Raw genomic sequence first — 16,638 nt, forward strand, 5'->3', positions numbered from 1 at the left:
ATAAAGTATATCCTTGATTTTATTGGCAAGATCTAACTTATTCCTGTTACAAGCAGTAGTCCATCTTAGTTTTAAACATATACTCCTTATTAAGGAAAACTCCCCTTATGCTTTCTAGTGTTTTTTTTTTTTAAATAAAGGATTATTATCAAAAGTCTGTATCTGTAGCTGTTGATATAATTATGTGATTTTTATGAGGGGTCGTTTTTGGTTATTTAATATGCCAATTATGTTTATAGTTCTCTTAATATTCTGTCAGCTTCACATTCCTGATATAAATCCACTTTGATCATAATGTACATTTTTGCATAAATCTTTGTTAGGGATATTAGTGTATAGTTTTTTTTGTTGTTGTTTTCACTCTCTGGTTTAGGTATCAAGAGTATATTTGTATTGTAGAAGGACTTAATATTTCTTCTTTGGGCCCAATTTTAATTTTGTACCAGTTTTGATTGAATAAGGCATTTTTTAGATGCCTACTATATGTAAAGTACTTTTCTAAGCTTTAGGGATACCAACAGAAAAGTAAAACAGTACCTCTTTTCAAGAAGCTCTCATTCTAATGCAAGAGATGAAACATGGAAGGTTTTAGCTGCAAGTCAGATGGAAAGGTCCCATTGTTCTTTTTTCTTTTTTTTCTAATGCTTTATTAACTTGAGATTTATATCATTCATTTCTGCCAGATTTTGAGTTACAAATTTTCTCCCCATTTTCCCCCTACCTACTGCCCCAAAATAGCAGTCCCACAGGATACCCCCTCCTCCAGTCTGCTCTCTCCCATATTTTCTCCCATACCCCTTACGACTTTTCCGGTGGATTTCTATGCCCCAGTGCCTGTATATCTTATTTCCCAATTACATGTAAAATAGTATTAATAATAGTATATATTTGAATATTTGATTTTAAAACTTTGAATTCCAAATTTATTCTCTTCTTCCCTTGTCACCCACCCTTACTGGGAAGATAAGCAGTTCAGTATAGGTTGTACATGTGTGGCTAATGCAAAACAATAACAGTAGATATATTGTAAAAGACTGACTATATTTCCCTCCCTCCTATCCCACCTCCCACTTGTTCTATTCTCTACATTGATCTGGTCCCTTTTCAAAAGTGGATGCTTCCAACTTCCCTCCCCCCCAGCCTGCCCTCCTTTCCATCATCCCTCCTCTCATCCCCTTCCCCCCTACTCTCCTGTAGGGTGAGATACCCATTTAGTGTGTATTTCATTCCCTCCTCAAGCCAAATTCAATGGGAATAAGATTGACCCATTCCCTTTTGCCTTCCTATTCTTCCCCTCCATTGTAACCATTTTCCCTTGCCTCTTCTATATGGGATAGTTTACCCCATTCTGTCTCTCCCCATCTCCTCTTATTATATCCCTCTCACCTCTTAATTTCACCTTTTAAGTATCATCCCTTCCTGTTAAATTGGTCCTGTGCCCTCTATCTATGTATACCTGTAAACATATATACACACATTCACATATGTATTCATATGCCCATATACCCTCATATATAGACATATATTTCTGTTCCCTTCTACTACTGAGAAAAGTTTCATAAGTTGCAATTATTGTTTTTCCATGTAGGAATGTTAATAGTTCAACTTTGAAAAGTTCCTTATGATTTCTTTTCCCTGTTTACCTTCTCATACTTCTCTTGCTTCTTGTATCTGAATGTGAAATTTTCTGTTCATCTCTGTTTTTTTCAGCAAGAATGCTTGAAATTCCTCTATTCTACTGAATGACCTTGTTTTCCCCTGAAACATGATACTCAGTTTTGCTAGGTAGGTCATTCTTGGTTTTAATCCCAGCTCTTTTGCCCTCCAGAATATCATATTCCAAGCCCTTCGATCAAGCCTCAGTGTAGAAGCTGCCAGATCCTGGGTTAACCTGATTGTGTTTCCACAATATTCAAATTGTTTCTTCCTGGCTGTTTGTAATCTTCTCTCCTTAATCTGGGATTCTGGAACCTAGCTATAATATTCCTAGGAGTTTTCTTTTTGGGATCTTTTTCAGGAGGTGATCAGTGGATTTTTTCAACCTCTATTTTGCCCTCTGGTTCTAAAAAATCAGGGCAGTTTGAGAACTTCCTGGAGGATGATTTATAGGTTCTTACTTTGATCATGTAGTCCAATAATTTGATCATGTAGTTCAATAATTTTAAATTCTCTCTCCTGGATCTTTTTTCTAGGTCAGTGGTTTTTCCCATGAGATATTTCACATTGCCTTCTATTCTTTCATTTGTTTGGATCTGTTTAACAGCATCTTGATTTCTCATAAAGTCATTAGCTTTCATTTGCTCCAGTCTAATTCTGAAGCAATGATTCTCCTCATTGAGCTTTTGAGATTCTTTTTCCATCTGGCGAATTTGACTTTTTAAGGCATTTTTCTCCTCATTGCCTTTTTGAGCCTCTTTTGCCATTTGAGTTAGTCTGTTTTTTAAGGTGTTATTTTCCTCAGTCAGGCTGTTGACTCTCATTTCTTAATTTTCTTGCATTGTTCTCATTTTTCTTCCCAATTTTTCCTCCACTTCTCTTATCTGCTTCTTAGGGTCCTCTCTGGCCTGTAAGCAGCTTGTATTTTCCTTTGAAGCTTTTGGTGCAGGAGTTCTGACTTCACTGTCTTCCTCCATGCTTTGCTCCTTTTTGTCTCCAAAATAGGCATCTAATGTTGGAATCTCCTGTCTGCTTTGTTTCCTTTGCCTGGTCATGTCGCCCCTCAAGTCGCTTGACCCCTGGGCTTTTTGCCACAGTAGGACTCTGCCACCAGACAGGGGAGCTTTCGTCCCAAATGTTGGGGTTTTCTCAGCTGCTGGAGGTATCAGATTTGTGTCCTCTCTGAGGCCTCCACACGCTCTGGCAAGCTGCGCACACACACACACGTCAGGACCTCCACCGTAGACTGCAATCCAGATCCAATCAGATTAAAGCAAGAGCAATTACCCCTCAGACTGGTGGTTGGTCCCCCTACACTCTGCAGGCCAGGAGCTGAAGCTGCCACATGGTGCTGGCTGGCTGTGCTGTTGTCTCAGCGGCTTCTCCCCCTGGGGGCAAAAGCCATGCATTCCCACTTACTGGGTCCCAAAGTTCAGACTGCACTGACCTCTTACTTTGTCCTTAGCATCTATGTGTTGATAAATCTGGAAAAGGCCACAGCTGCTGCTGATCTGGAGTCCCTCCAGCCAGTGGCTGATCAGGCCTGCCCTGGGACTAAACCCTCGAGTGGCTGGGCTCGGCTCCCAGAGCCCTGTGCTGGCCGATTCCTGCCGGGCTGTCCTCAGTGGGAGGTTAGCTCCTCTGTGTCATTTTGTGGGTTCTGCAGCTCCAAAGTTTGTTTAGAGTCCCCTGTTTACATGGATTGGGGGAGGTGGGAGCTGGAGCAGCTGGGAGGTCCTGCGTCTACTCTGCTATCTTGACTCCGCCCACAGGTCCCATTGTTCTTTTGGTGCAGTGGCAAAGCAAATGGTGCCAACTCTTTAATGTTATTTCCACTTGTAAGATCATAGGAATCTGTGATTTTAAGCCATTTGACACTACCCACAACTTTGGTGACAAGAACTTTCTTGACTGGATCTTCAATAGATAAGTCTGTAGCATCTGCAGAAACAATTGCCAACTTGCATCTCTTCCTAGGATGATGGCTGCAGCAATTAGTTTGGAAGCATTGACATTCCAAAGACTCTTTGGTTCAGAGTACTGGTTTTTCTTCACCATGATTGGAGGGGAGATGGCAGTTAAAGTAGTATTGATGATTTAACTTGTTTGGCACATGGTGCTGTTGCAGTTTCATGCTGTTTTTTGGTAGTACCATCTGAAAGAATTCAGTTAGACCGCCTTTAATCCAAGTGTAGACATTTATTGAGGATTGACTTCCAGAAGTGGTCTAGGTTCTAAGAGGAACCAACAACTTCAGTTAAAGCAAGATGGATTTTCATAGGGTAAAGATGCAATTACATAACAGAAATTGTGAATATTAAAAAGGCAGGAGGGGTTTGTTAAGGGAATAGATAATGGGGAGGGGCCACTTCTATGGTTTGGTGACCACATATCCCTGTCATGTTCCCTCCAATTAGCCAGTTATTGTGGTCCTTTCTAGTCAAGATAGATAGTTAGGTATTGTGGTCCTGTCTGGCTAAATGGATGATGTGATTGTGGTTGAGTAGAAGGGCACACCTGTTCAAATATATGAATTGGATCTTGGGGCAGTGATTAGCTAGAGACAATGGCTGTATTAAGTCTGGGAACCTGTGGTGTGGCTAAAGCCAGATTATGTGGTTAAATCAGGACATGTCTGTTGTTCATTGGGGCCCATAAGGAAATTAGAATATTGGGGCTTGGGAGCAGCTTTATTAGGAATCCATCATTTCTCTCTCAAAGAACTGGGGCCCAAATTCATTAGGGCAAAGCAACAAGGTCTCTGCTTCTGTAGCTTCTTCATTGTGGTGAGGGACATAGAGCTGTCCCTGCCTCAAGGGGACCAGAGGAGGAGGTTGACTGGAGCCAAGCATAGGCCACACATCCAGGGGATGATGGTAGGTATGAGCTACCAACTGTGCATGTACTCTGGAAGACACAAATCTGACAGGCAAGTTCAATATGCAGTTTCCAAATATAAGGAAAAAAGCCAAGAGTCCCATGATGCTGTTATTTTTTTACTTATGTGATTATATGATCTTGTTACTTTCCTAAAAATTTCCCCTCTTGATTCCATTTCCTTTAGGAGGATCAGATGCTATTGAGGAACCAACCCTATGCATGTGTTGGGGTTTCTTGACATGTGGTGGTAGAATTGTCTTGAAGAATTCAGTCAGATCACCTCTTTTTTTTTTTTTTTTTTAAAGCAATTGGGGTTAAGTAACTTGCTCAAGCTTACATGGCCAGTTATTTCTGGGTGTGGTGCTAAGTATCTGAGCCCGGAATCGATCCCCAGGTCATCCCGACACTGGGGCCAGTGCTCTTACTTGCTGAACCACCTGGCTGCCCCTTAAGAGTCAGATCACCTCTTATCCAAGTATAGGAATTTATTGAGATTGACTCTTCTCATGAAGCGGGCTGTTCCAAGAGGAACAAGCACCTTCAGAGAAAGCAAGATAGATTTTTAGAGGGGAGAGATGCAATTACATTACAGAAATTATGAATATTAAAAAGGCAGGAGGCATTTATTAAGGGATTAGTTAATAGGGGAGGGGTCCCAGCAACAGTGGAACTGTGCGTGCAGTTAACCACAATGCATACAGAAAAACCCATTGGGAGGTATATATGTATGATAATGATATTATAATAAGTCTCTACATCATAAGTTCACTCTATGTCAGTTCTTTACTGTTACTGATCAGGTGCGTACTTAGAGAAAGTCTCTTCTATTGTTTTGGGGTCCACATCCTGCTTGGGCATCCTGGTGGTGCTGCTTTCTGATTGATTGAGTATTGTGGTCCTATCCAGGACTAGATGGAGGCGGTTGTGGTTGAGTGCATGAACACACTGTTTCTGTGGGAAATAGGAGGAATGGGTCTGGGGGAGGTGGCTAAGTAGAAGCTGTGACTGGGATCCGATCACTTGGATACATCTGCTGTTCTGTGAGAAATATGAGTTTATGGATACACTTTTTCTAGTTACTAGTGAGGCATATATGAAAAAATTAGGATGTTGAGTTGTTTGGGGTGGGGCATTAGTGGCTAGGTAGATGCAGTGAGCATCCTGTTTACTTGGACCTATATTTTTTTTTTTTAATTAAAAAAAATGTATTTATTTTTAGTTTGTAATGTTAACAAGTTTTTGAGTTCCAAATTTTCTTCCCCTCTTTCCTCCCCTTCCTAAGACCGAATGCAATCTGATACAGGTTCTACATATGCTTTCACATTAGTCATGTTGCAAAGAAGAATTATAACCAATGGAATTAACCACAAGAAAGAAGAAACAAAACAAAAAAGAGAGAGAGAGCAAATAGTATGCTTCGATCTGCATTCAGACTCCATGATTCTTTCTCTGGATGTGGACAGCATTTTCCATCATGAACCTTTTGGATTTATCTTAGAATCTTGTATTGCTGATAAGAGCTAAGTCTGTCAAGGTTAGTCATCACACAATGTGGCTGTAACTGTGTACAATGTTCTCCTGGTTCTCTTCCCCTCATTCACCATTAGTTCATGTAAGTCTTTCAGGGTTTTTCTGAAGTCTGCCTGCTTATCATTTCTTATAGCAGTGGGGCTTATCTTTATTAGGATTCCATCACATGTAAATATTAGTAATAACACTTTTTCAGGTAGAAGCTTTCTACCCTTGGCTTCTATAGTTATATAACTTTCTACCCTTGGCTTCAATAGTTACACAAACGAATTTGCTTATAAACGGCTAGCTTTACTCCAATTATAATAAAAGACTTGGGAGGACACTTTGCATCATTTTGAAACATTTAAGGACCTTATTTCATACAAGTGTTTATATCTAGTAACAGGCAGATGACTAGACCAAATACCCTTTTACTAAATATTTTAGGATATGGAAAAGAATATAACTTTATTATAGTAGCTCAGATGTATCCCAGCCTTAGTCTATGGGATAATGATTAACATTGTGTTTTTACCTTTGTTTCACAAACTTCTTTTCCCTTTGTCCAATTGTTCCTTTATTATTCAGAAAGAATGTTTTATTCCAGGGATTTAATCTTTCATATGACTGTTCAGGAGGCAGATGACAAACCTGAGTACTAATTTACCCAGTTGTTTGGGATATGGAATGACTACACATTCAGACTGAAATAGCAAGATTTACTGATTTTTCTTATCCCTTGCCAGGATTTCTTTCAGGGATCCCATGTTTTATTTCTAAGATCCCACTATATAGTAGCTGGCCCATTTGGCCTATAGTTACCCCCTATATCCCTATGTCGGAGGTGACCTTGGCTGTTTTCCTAAGTGAGAACTATCTATCCTTAGAGCTGCTGTGGGATCAGTTTTAGGTTTTAATATTATTATGATAATCCCAAATAATTTAGTTAACAGTCTTCAAATTTTCATAAGTGAGAGCCAAGTTGTTTTAGCTGTAAGACAGGGTTAGCAGGGCTTAATAAAATAATATCAATAGTTTTAAACAAACTTTTTTATACTATCTTTTAGTTTCAACAAAGTTCAGATTAAAAATTCCTTTGTCTAACACTATTTTAGGGTCAGTGGTCAATCAGCTTTTATAATATAAGAGTATTTTACAATACAATTTAGAAATACAATAATAATTCAGACAGCTTCAGATGACATTAATTGCATTTCCAAATCATATATAAAATTATTAATAGAAGGTTGGACTTACCAAGTGCAGAGACTGGTTGGCTTCTGACCTTGTACTGCCCTGCCTTATCTTTTCTCTTCTCCCCACAGTTGCAAAGTTTGGTTGTGCGGGTGGTTGATTCAGAGATTTGGGAAGGAGGAAAAACAGTGGAAAAAAGTTTGTTTAAAACCCACATTTCACTTAAAATATATGTTATATATAGTAAAATATATATATATTACACATATAATATATATTATAAAAATATAATAAAATATATCCAGAATTATCTGGATTTATATTTTAAATCTAGATCTATATTGACCTGGATCTATATTCCAAATGATATTACACAGACTTTGAGATTGTGATTTTAATGCTAATACAAATGTACCTCAATTATCACACTTAAGAGCGTATTTAATTTAGTTCAAATGTGGGTTCCATAGTAAGAAACCCATAGCTTATTAATTGACCCATTGTTCTCTGTGATTTTAAAAAAAGAATAGGAATCTCATATAATTTAGTCAAGTTTTCAGTTTTAACACACATTCCTACATAAAAGTTATTTTAAAAGTAACCATTATTTAACTTTAGTTTGTAAAACTCCTTAAGTTCTAGTGAGTTATTCCAATCAGATTCAGTTTACCTTTGGTTGTATCCTGACTCATAAAAACCTTTTCTCTTTCTGTGACCCAGGAAAGGGTTAAGTGCTAGTCCTATTCCAAAGTGCAGCTTTGAAACCTGCCTCTCTCTTTGATCAGTGAATGATGACCCTTTTTCTCTTAGATAGATCTGAGGGGAGTTTCCCCCTTCCTTATTTTTCTGTCTGTCCCTCTATCGCTACCTCCAAAACTTGGCCAGAGTCCAAGGAAGGAGAGAGAGAGACAGAGAGAGGGAGAGGTTTTTTTTGACAAGTTTTCTTTAAGAGACCATCAATTTTCCAGCCCAGGTACAGGTTTTTTTTCTTTTGCTGATTGGTTACATTTTATTTTATTTTTAAAAAATTGATTGATTTATTTTTAGTTTTAAACATTCAGTTCCACAAGCTTTTTTGAGTTTTAAATTTTCTCTGTCTTCCATCCCCAAGATGGTGTGCAGTTGATATAGGTTCTACATATACATTCATATTAAACATATTTTTACATTAATCATGTTGTAAAGAAGAATTAGAACCAATGGGATGAACCACAAGAAAAAAGAAACAAAACAAAAAAGAGATAGCAAATATTATACTTTGATCTGTATTCAGACTGTAGATTCTCTGGATGTGGATAGCATTTTCCATTATGAGCCTTTTGGAGTTGTCTTTGTACCTTGCATTGCTGAGAAAAGAGCAAAGCCTATCAGAGTTAGTCATCACACAATGTGACTATAACTTGTACAGTGTTCTGGTTATGCTCACCTTATTTTCTGAAAATCAGTTCATATAATTCTTTCCAAGTTTTTCTGAAGTCTTTGGCTTGCTGCATTTTAAATCTAATAAGGTAGCAGTCTCAGATTGTTACACAGACAGAGCAGACAAATACAAACAGAAGGCATACATAGTAGTAACTTTTCTTGGTCCTCTAGATTATATTGAGACTAGGTCCTGTTACAGTTTAGTAGTTCCATGGGATGGTAGTTGGGACTGAATGGCAGTAAGCCTAAGGAAATCCCACTTCTAGTCAGATCATCTCTTCAGTGCTGTTTCTTACAACAATATTCTATCATATTAATGTACCACAGTTTGCTTAGTTATTCTCACTTGATAGGCATGTATTTTATTTGCAATTCTTTGCTACCACAAAAAATACTGCTATAAATGTTTTTTTGCTTTATGGAACCTTTCTTTTTGTCTTTTGGTGGACCTAAAATGAATTTTTATGTTTGTTCCTCTATAAATCTTCTGTCATTTAATATTAAAGTTTTTGTCATCTTTGTTAATTTGCTTCTCTCTCATCCATACTGCTATTCTCTTCTATTTAATAGGTGACTTCATTCTATTCATGTTCACAGCTATGATTGTTTATTGTATATTCCCTCCATCATATCCTCTTAAGCTTTTAATTTCCCCCTTCCAAGGAAGTTAGTGGTATAAGTTTATTATCAATACTCTGCTTCCCTTCTTGTCTTTGGCTGATCACTCATCACTAGTTCAGATCAACTCTTTATGTATATTGATTACAGTACTTAAATCTTTCACAGTTGATTATCAGTACAATATTGCTGTTACTATATACACAATATCCCTCTGGTTCTACTCAGTTCACTTGGCCTCAGTCCATATAACTTCCCAAGTTTGTCTGAAACTATCCTGTTTATCATTTCTTACAGCACAATAATGTTCTGTCTCAATCATATGCCATAACTTGCTTAGCCATTGCCCAGTTGATGGACATCCCTTCAATTTCCAGTTCTTTGTGGAAACAAAAAGTTGCTCCTTAATAACCTTAATATTTAAAAAATCCCCTGTTCTGTGTTTGTCTTTTTTGTTCCCTTATTGACCTTTTTTTACACACTGTTATTCTGAGGGGTATTTGTCTCTTTTAGAATGTAAGCACATTATCATTTATCTCTTTCAGATTTCTAGAATGTATTTACCATTCTAGTTTTCTCATGATACTTTTGTTTAAAGGAAAGGAAAGGATATTATTAAGAAGACTAAGTAATGCTATTGCAGGCCTATACAACCTGCAGCCCACCAAAGGATTTTGGGTGTGTATGGGGAGGGGGGGTTGTCCCTGAAAAATGTAGAGGAAAACATCCTTTGTGTGTAAAGGAAATCCTTTGGCCTGTTGCAACTTGCTACAGGTGCAGGTTGTGCAGGCCTGTGCTACTGCAGGGCAAGATAAAGGAGAACAAAAGGAATTTAGGTGCTACAGATTTAAGGGGAATTTAAAGAATTAATGGCAGAAGAGCTTGATTAAGATTAATTATATCCTGTAATCTCCTCTAATTTAGAGGTGTCAATCTTGTTCCCAAATTCCTTAGTGGGAACCAGATTAAAATGTAATTGGTAAATATTTAATGAAATAAACAAAAATACAATACATTAGAAATAATGTTAACTTGTGGTTTTCTAAGCCAGTGGGCAACCCCTCATAGATCCTTTCTTTTTGAGTTTGATGCCACAGCTCTTTATGACTATCTCTTGTGGGAGGGAGAAGGGACAGAGAAGATGAAATGATGGTGGGGGGTGGGGATGGGGGAGAAAAATAAGGGATGGTGAGAAATTAGAGACCTACTCTCACAAAATCCATATGTGATCAGAGTATAGAAAAGAGACAACCACTGATAATTTAAGAAGATTGCAGTACTGTGACTAAGGCCCAGAGTAAACCAGTTTCAAAGTAGTAAGGCCAGTTCCTTTTCATATTGGATAATTACTGATGCATTTCAATTCCTTTGTTAAACCTATGGTGGTCAATAATAGATTGATAATAGAAGGGATATATGTAGGAGATTTACCAATTAGCCAATGAGATGGATCTGGAATAAATTGACAGACTTTCCCTGGATTAGAAAAGCAGACTGAATCATATCCTATACATATTCTACACAGTGATTCTGAACCTGTTTAGGCCATTATCCAAACCCCATTACACATTCCCATCTCCCTTATCTTCCTACCCCAGAGTTTTGATCCAAAGCTTAGCCACATCTTCTGCTCTACCCTCTGAAATGCCTCTTTCATAGGCAACACACTTCCCTTCATCCTAAATCTTTTCCTGTCCCACTCCCTCCATCTTGTAGTTATCACTGGAACCTGGCTCTCCTCTGCTGACACAGCCTTCCTTTCCACCCTTTCCTGTACTGGATGTACTTTCACTCATTCCACTCAGCTCACTGGTTGAGGCAGGGGAGTTGAAATACTTCTTTGCTCCCCATTGCCACTTCGAGGTTCTCTCCTTCCATTACTGCCTGCATCATCTCTCTTCCCTTTGAGGTTCATCTGTACCACCCTACCAAAATCCTGGTAACTGTTGGGTACCGACCTCCAGGTCACTCCCCTTCCTTCCTCAATGAATTTGGTAGCTGGCTTAAAATTTTTTTTTTCCTTCTCAGCTCCTGCTCTTATACTAAGAGGTTTAACTTAAATATTAATTCTTCCTCAAGCACCCTAACCATTCAGTTCTTCATTTACCTACTTCCTATGACCTGTTCACCCTACCGCAGATGCATTCAAAAATGATCATAGCCTTGATCATGCTATCATCCACAAATGTACCACTTCCACTGTGCAAGAACACTGAAATCTCCCTATCTGACCCTAATCTATTGACTTTTCACCTCTCTCTGCCATCCCTTACCTTCTTCCATACCATGATCTCAATCCCTTGAGCTATCAGTTCTTTCCCAGACCATCAGACCTATATGAGTTACTCCCTCCTCTTTTCCCCATCTTGACCCCCAGGTGAAAAAGGGCAACTTTATACTGTCTTCTTCTCTGTAGTCCCTAGCCCCCTTATCATATTGCTACTTGTTCCCTGCCAAACCTCAGCCTTGGATCACTCCTACTATCCTTTGTTCCTACACATATGCTGCTGAATGGAGACGTAGATCATGCTACTGTTTTGATTGAGTCTGGTACAGATTTATGTTATACAGTCTAAGCTGTGTGCTCACTGTTGCTAAACAATCCTCTAATACCCATCTTAACCAATTTGTTATCCCATTCCCCACAGTGGTTCTTTTAACCCTTCCTCACACCTCTCATGGCTCTTCCTTCCCCCACCATCTCAGCTGAAAACCTTGTCTCATTTTACAGAAAAATTGAATCCATTCACTCGATTCACACCATTGAGTTCCTTCTCTCATCATCCTCATCTCATATTACTCAGATGCCTTTTGCCACTATCTCTTCCTTTATCCCTGTCTCACTTGAAAAGGTTGCCTTATTCCATCTCATCAAATGATACTCTTCCATCTTGACTATTCCAACAGATTTCCTCCTCTATCATTCCCACTCTTTCACTTATTTTCGGTCTCTCCCTGCTATTGTTTCCTTCTCTACAGCCTGCAAATATACTTACATCTCCCTCATCCACCAAAAACCCTCACTTGATCCTTCCATTCCTGCTATTGTCCTGTATCTGTTCTGCCCATTGTGGTGTAGCGCCAGTGCAATATTCACAGCATGGTTAAACTACTTGAGAAAACTGTCGATAGTAAGTGTATACATTGTCTTTCCTGTAACTCTCTTCTTAACCACCACAATTGTTCTCTCCAGTGCTACCAGTGATCTCTTTAATTATCAAATCCATTGGGGTTTTTTTCAGTCCTTTTTTCCCTCAACCTCCCTGTAACCTTTGACACTGTTAAACACAGTCTTCTCGATACTTTCTTCTCTAGGGTTTTAGGACACCACTCTCTCCTGGTTCTCCTCTTATCTATCTATTGGTACCTTCTCAATTTACATTGATGCATCCTTATCCAGGTCATGCCTGCTGATGGTGGGTGTCCCATAAGGCTCTGGCCTGGATCCTCTTCTCCCTCTCTACTGCTTTACTTGGTGATCTCATCAGTTTCCATTGTTTTAATTACAGTCTTTATGCTAGTGGTTCTCAAATCTTGCAATCCTTTTCTTCTCAGTTGGCCTTCAGTCTCACATCTTTTAATTGCTTTTCAGATATCTCAAACTGGATGTTCAGTGGACATCTTAAGCTCAACATGTTTAAATCTGATTCCCTCAAACCCTCCCTCCTGTCTTCTTACTTTCTCTGTTTATTGAAAGGCAGCACCATCCACTCAGCTCATAACCTAGACGTCATGTGTTTCACAGCTGCCTCCTTCTTCCCCCCAATACAGTCTGTTGCTAAGATTCTCGGTTTGATCTTTGCAGCATCTCCTGAATACCTTTTCTTCTCACCTCTGACATTGCCACCACACAGGGGTAATCCTTCATCACTTGACCACATGGATCATTTCAGAAGTCTGTTGGTCAGTCTACCTACCTCAAATTTCTCACCACTTCAATCCATCCTCCATTCAGCCTCCAAAGTGATTTACCTAAAGTGCAGTTCTGACCATGTGTCTCTCCTCTCTCCCCCCCCCCCCCAACACAGTAAACACTGGGGGCTCCCATTTGTCTCCCAGATTAAATAGAAAATGGCCTTCTTAACTTAGCTCCTTCTTACATTTCCAGCTCTGCCACATAATTCTTCAGTCCAGTGACACTGGCCTTCTTGATGTTCCAGGAACAAGGCAGTCTGTGTCTTGGCTCTCTTTGACTGCCCCCCATGCCAGGAATGCTCTTTTCCCTCGTGTTTGCTTGTTAGCTTTCCTACTTTCCTTTAAGTCCTAACTAAAATCCTTCCTTCTTCCACAGGAAGCTCCTCCCCCTGCCTCCTCTCCCCAATTCAATTCTAGTATCTTCCCTCTCTAAATTATCTTATTTATCCTGTGTACATTTTTGTTTCCACCATTAGACTGTGAGCTCCTTGACTGTCTTTTACAAAACTTTTTGTATTCTCAGTGCTTAGCACAATGCTTGGTATATTTTAGGTGCTTAATAAATGTTTATTGATTGACTGACCAGATACCTTGAATACCAGATCAGCAATATCATAGAACTGGATGGCATTAGCAACTTTACTGAGTACAAATAGAGGGTACACCTAGAGGGCATTAAAGATAGAGTTGATGATAAATTGGCCAGGCTCAGACATCTTAAGCTTCTATGTTGAGGCATAGAAGATGTCTCCCAATAATTTGAGTTGTTACTGATCATAGCACAAGGATAAATACTTGGTAAAACAAGAAGAAACTCATCCAGAATATTCCTCCATTCTAATCATAGCACTGAACATTTTTCATTCTGCTGTTTATATTGCTTACTCTGGGCTCTTCTGTGTGCCAGAACACTGTTTGCTCTTCTTTGATGCTGTTCTTCCTTTGTGTGGTAGATCTTGGTATCCGTTTTGGAGATGGTACAAATGTTTCAGATGGAGTCCATGGTTTCCTTATGAAAAGCCCAGAAACACACAGCATGGCAGTTTCTAGATTATTGAACCCAAGTCATTTCCTGTAGAAAAGCAAAGGAAATTTTTTTTGTCCTCTGCTCCTTTTGCCCCTACATCTCTTCTACCCCATGGCCTTAACCCTATATCCTCTCCCCCCATCTTCCTGGGATTGCTTGGAGGCAAAGGCCTTCTGCACCTGACTCTGTTACTTTCATTCTTTTTTTAAAAAATTAATTTAGTTTTCAGTTACTAATTTTCTCCCTTTCCCCCCTGTCCTACCCACTGAGAAGGCAAGAAAAACAAAACTCATTGCAACTATATGTATTCATGCAAGACAAATTCTTGCATTATGCATGTTGAAAAAAAAAATGTTCCAGTCTGCACTCTATTTCCATCAGCTTTTTATCTGGAGGTGGATAGAATGTTTCATTTATGCGTCCTTGGTAATTGTGAATGGTCATTGTGTTGATTAGAGTTACTAAATCTTTCAAAGTTGATTTTCTTTTCAGTGTCCTTTTTATCATATAAATTCTTATTCTGTTCCCAGTGCATCAGTTTATAAAAGTTCTCTGAAAACCTCTTCAATTATTTCTTACCCCACGGTAGTATTCCATCACGTTCATATCCATTCCCAAATGTTTGGCATTGCCTCAGTTTCCAGTTCTTTGCCACCATGAAAAAGGTGCTATAAATGTCTTTATATGTATGGGTTTTTTTTTTATCTCAAAGTCAAAAAGTGTACACAATTTAACAGCTTTCTGTACAGTTTATATTCTTTTACAGAATGGTTGGGCAAGTTCATAGCTCTACCGACAGCTTATTAGTGTATCTGTTTAACTATAGACTCTCCTTTGTCATTTTCCTTTTTTTGTCATCTTCGCCAATCTCATGGTTGTGAGGTAGTACCTCAGAATTACTTTTATTTGTAGTTCTCTAATTATTAGTGATTTAGCACATTTTTCATATGATTCTTGATAGCTTGGATTTCTTCTTCTGAATACTGTCTATTCATACCCTTTGGCCATTTTTCAGTTAGGAAATGGTTCTTTAATAGGAATCATTCATTTTTTTATTTTTTCAGGATTGGGCAGAGAAGTAGATCTCTGGTAGATGTAGGTAGCAGAGAAGGAGCTAGTTACAAGGGTGGGGAACCTGCAGCCTTGAGGCCAATGTGGCCCTTAGGGTCCTCAGGTGTGGCTCTTTGAATCCAAACTTCAGAGAACAAATTCCCTCAATAAAAGAATTCGTTCTGCAAAATTTTGACTCAGTTAAATGATCCACATGTGAACCTGAGGCTGCAGGTTCTCCCCATCCTTGAGATCTGGAGAGGTCAAAGATAAGAGAACAGATGAGAGAAGATATAGCTAATGGGGGACATTATAGCCAATAGATTTCTGTGACTGCAAGTAGGAAGATGTAATACAAGAAGAGATTTCCAAAATGGAGAAAGGGTTGTTAGGTTTTGAGCAGAGGTTACAATAGAAAATTTCAGCTGGGTTAGAATAAGATGTCAGAGAGGTAGGTTTGAGGAAGATTGGCATGAATGGGGAAAAGGGAGATGGTGGAATGGGAGTAGTTGATTTCTAGTAGTGAGAGTTTGCTAGCCATAGGGATAGCAGTTGTTTGTAGAATGCCAGTAGTCTTAGCAGCACTGTATATGGGACGTTGTGGTCAAGGCAGTGGGGTAAACACCCATGTGGTGGTGAGGTTGTGGACAAGGAGGGGGTAATATCTGTTGGCCTTGGTTGCATCCTCCTTTGGAATGGGAATAGTGTGGTTGTTATTTACAAGTCCTGATGGAAATTATCATATCACAAAATTATCATAGAGGTATTCCCTGTAGTAAAATTTCCCCCCTCCTATACCCTCCTACAAGGAGAGGTTATTGGGAATAAGTTAAGATGGTTCCATTCAGATAGGCAGTACCAGGCTGTTTCTGGTTCTAGCTTCATCACTGATTTCTTTCCCAATTTTTGTCTTCTCTGTGTAAGGACTTTAGAGCAAAAGCAACCCCAAGAAAAAAGCAGCACAGATAAATATATGGATCATTATATTTATCACATTGTTCACCTCCGTTTAGGTGAATCATGCCTAAGAACTGTGGTTATCACTACTATATACTTCTCAACTTCCAACTGTTTTTCTTGCCCATGTGATTTAACCCTACTGCTTCTCTGCTTACTTCCATGCTATCCTGTTCTTCATCATAGACTTGGTTCTCACATGCTTTAGCCATATTTTTACTGTTTGGGGCCTCTGAATAGGACCATGGAAATACTGGAACCAGTTGCTTCCAATTACTTCATTCATCTTGTCCTTGGGATCATGAGTTCCACAGGAAGTGTCCCCCATATGGTACAGCTGTGTTCTTATTGGCTTCCCACCTCACTTCCCAATATTATCATACCTTGTTCTCTTTCCTGAAGTATTA

The 16,638-nt window shown here is 39.0% G+C and overlaps 3 protein-coding genes across 13 annotated transcripts in view; all 3 read left to right on the plus strand.

The window, feature by feature from the left end:
• Nucleotides 1-16,638, plus strand: part of MTA1 (metastasis associated 1) — a 279,124-nt gene that overhangs the window by 77,490 nt on the left and 184,996 nt on the right. The window contains exon 1 of one of the 10 annotated variants that reach the window (XM_069103880.1): nt 4,915-6,070. The exons of the other annotated variants lie outside the window; for them this stretch is intronic. The gene's annotated coding sequence lies outside the window, so the exon portion shown is untranslated. Of the gene's footprint in view, nt 1-4,914; nt 6,071-16,638 lie in introns of those variants that run through there. 10 annotated transcript variants of the gene reach the window in all.
• CRIP1 (cysteine rich protein 1) overlaps nt 1-16,638 on the plus strand; it is a 311,632-nt gene that overhangs the window by 5,237 nt on the left and 289,757 nt on the right. The window lies entirely within an intron of this gene.
• CRIP2 (cysteine rich protein 2) overlaps nt 1-16,638 on the plus strand; it is a 258,552-nt gene that overhangs the window by 5,237 nt on the left and 236,677 nt on the right. The window lies entirely within an intron of this gene.

This window comes from Petaurus breviceps, unplaced genomic scaffold, assembly GCF_028583685.1.
Source record: "Petaurus breviceps papuanus isolate PSGF00001 unplaced genomic scaffold, PetGlider_PUasm1.0 64, whole genome shotgun sequence".
Classification (NCBI taxonomy): Eukaryota; Metazoa; Chordata; class Mammalia; order Diprotodontia; family Petauridae; genus Petaurus; species Petaurus breviceps.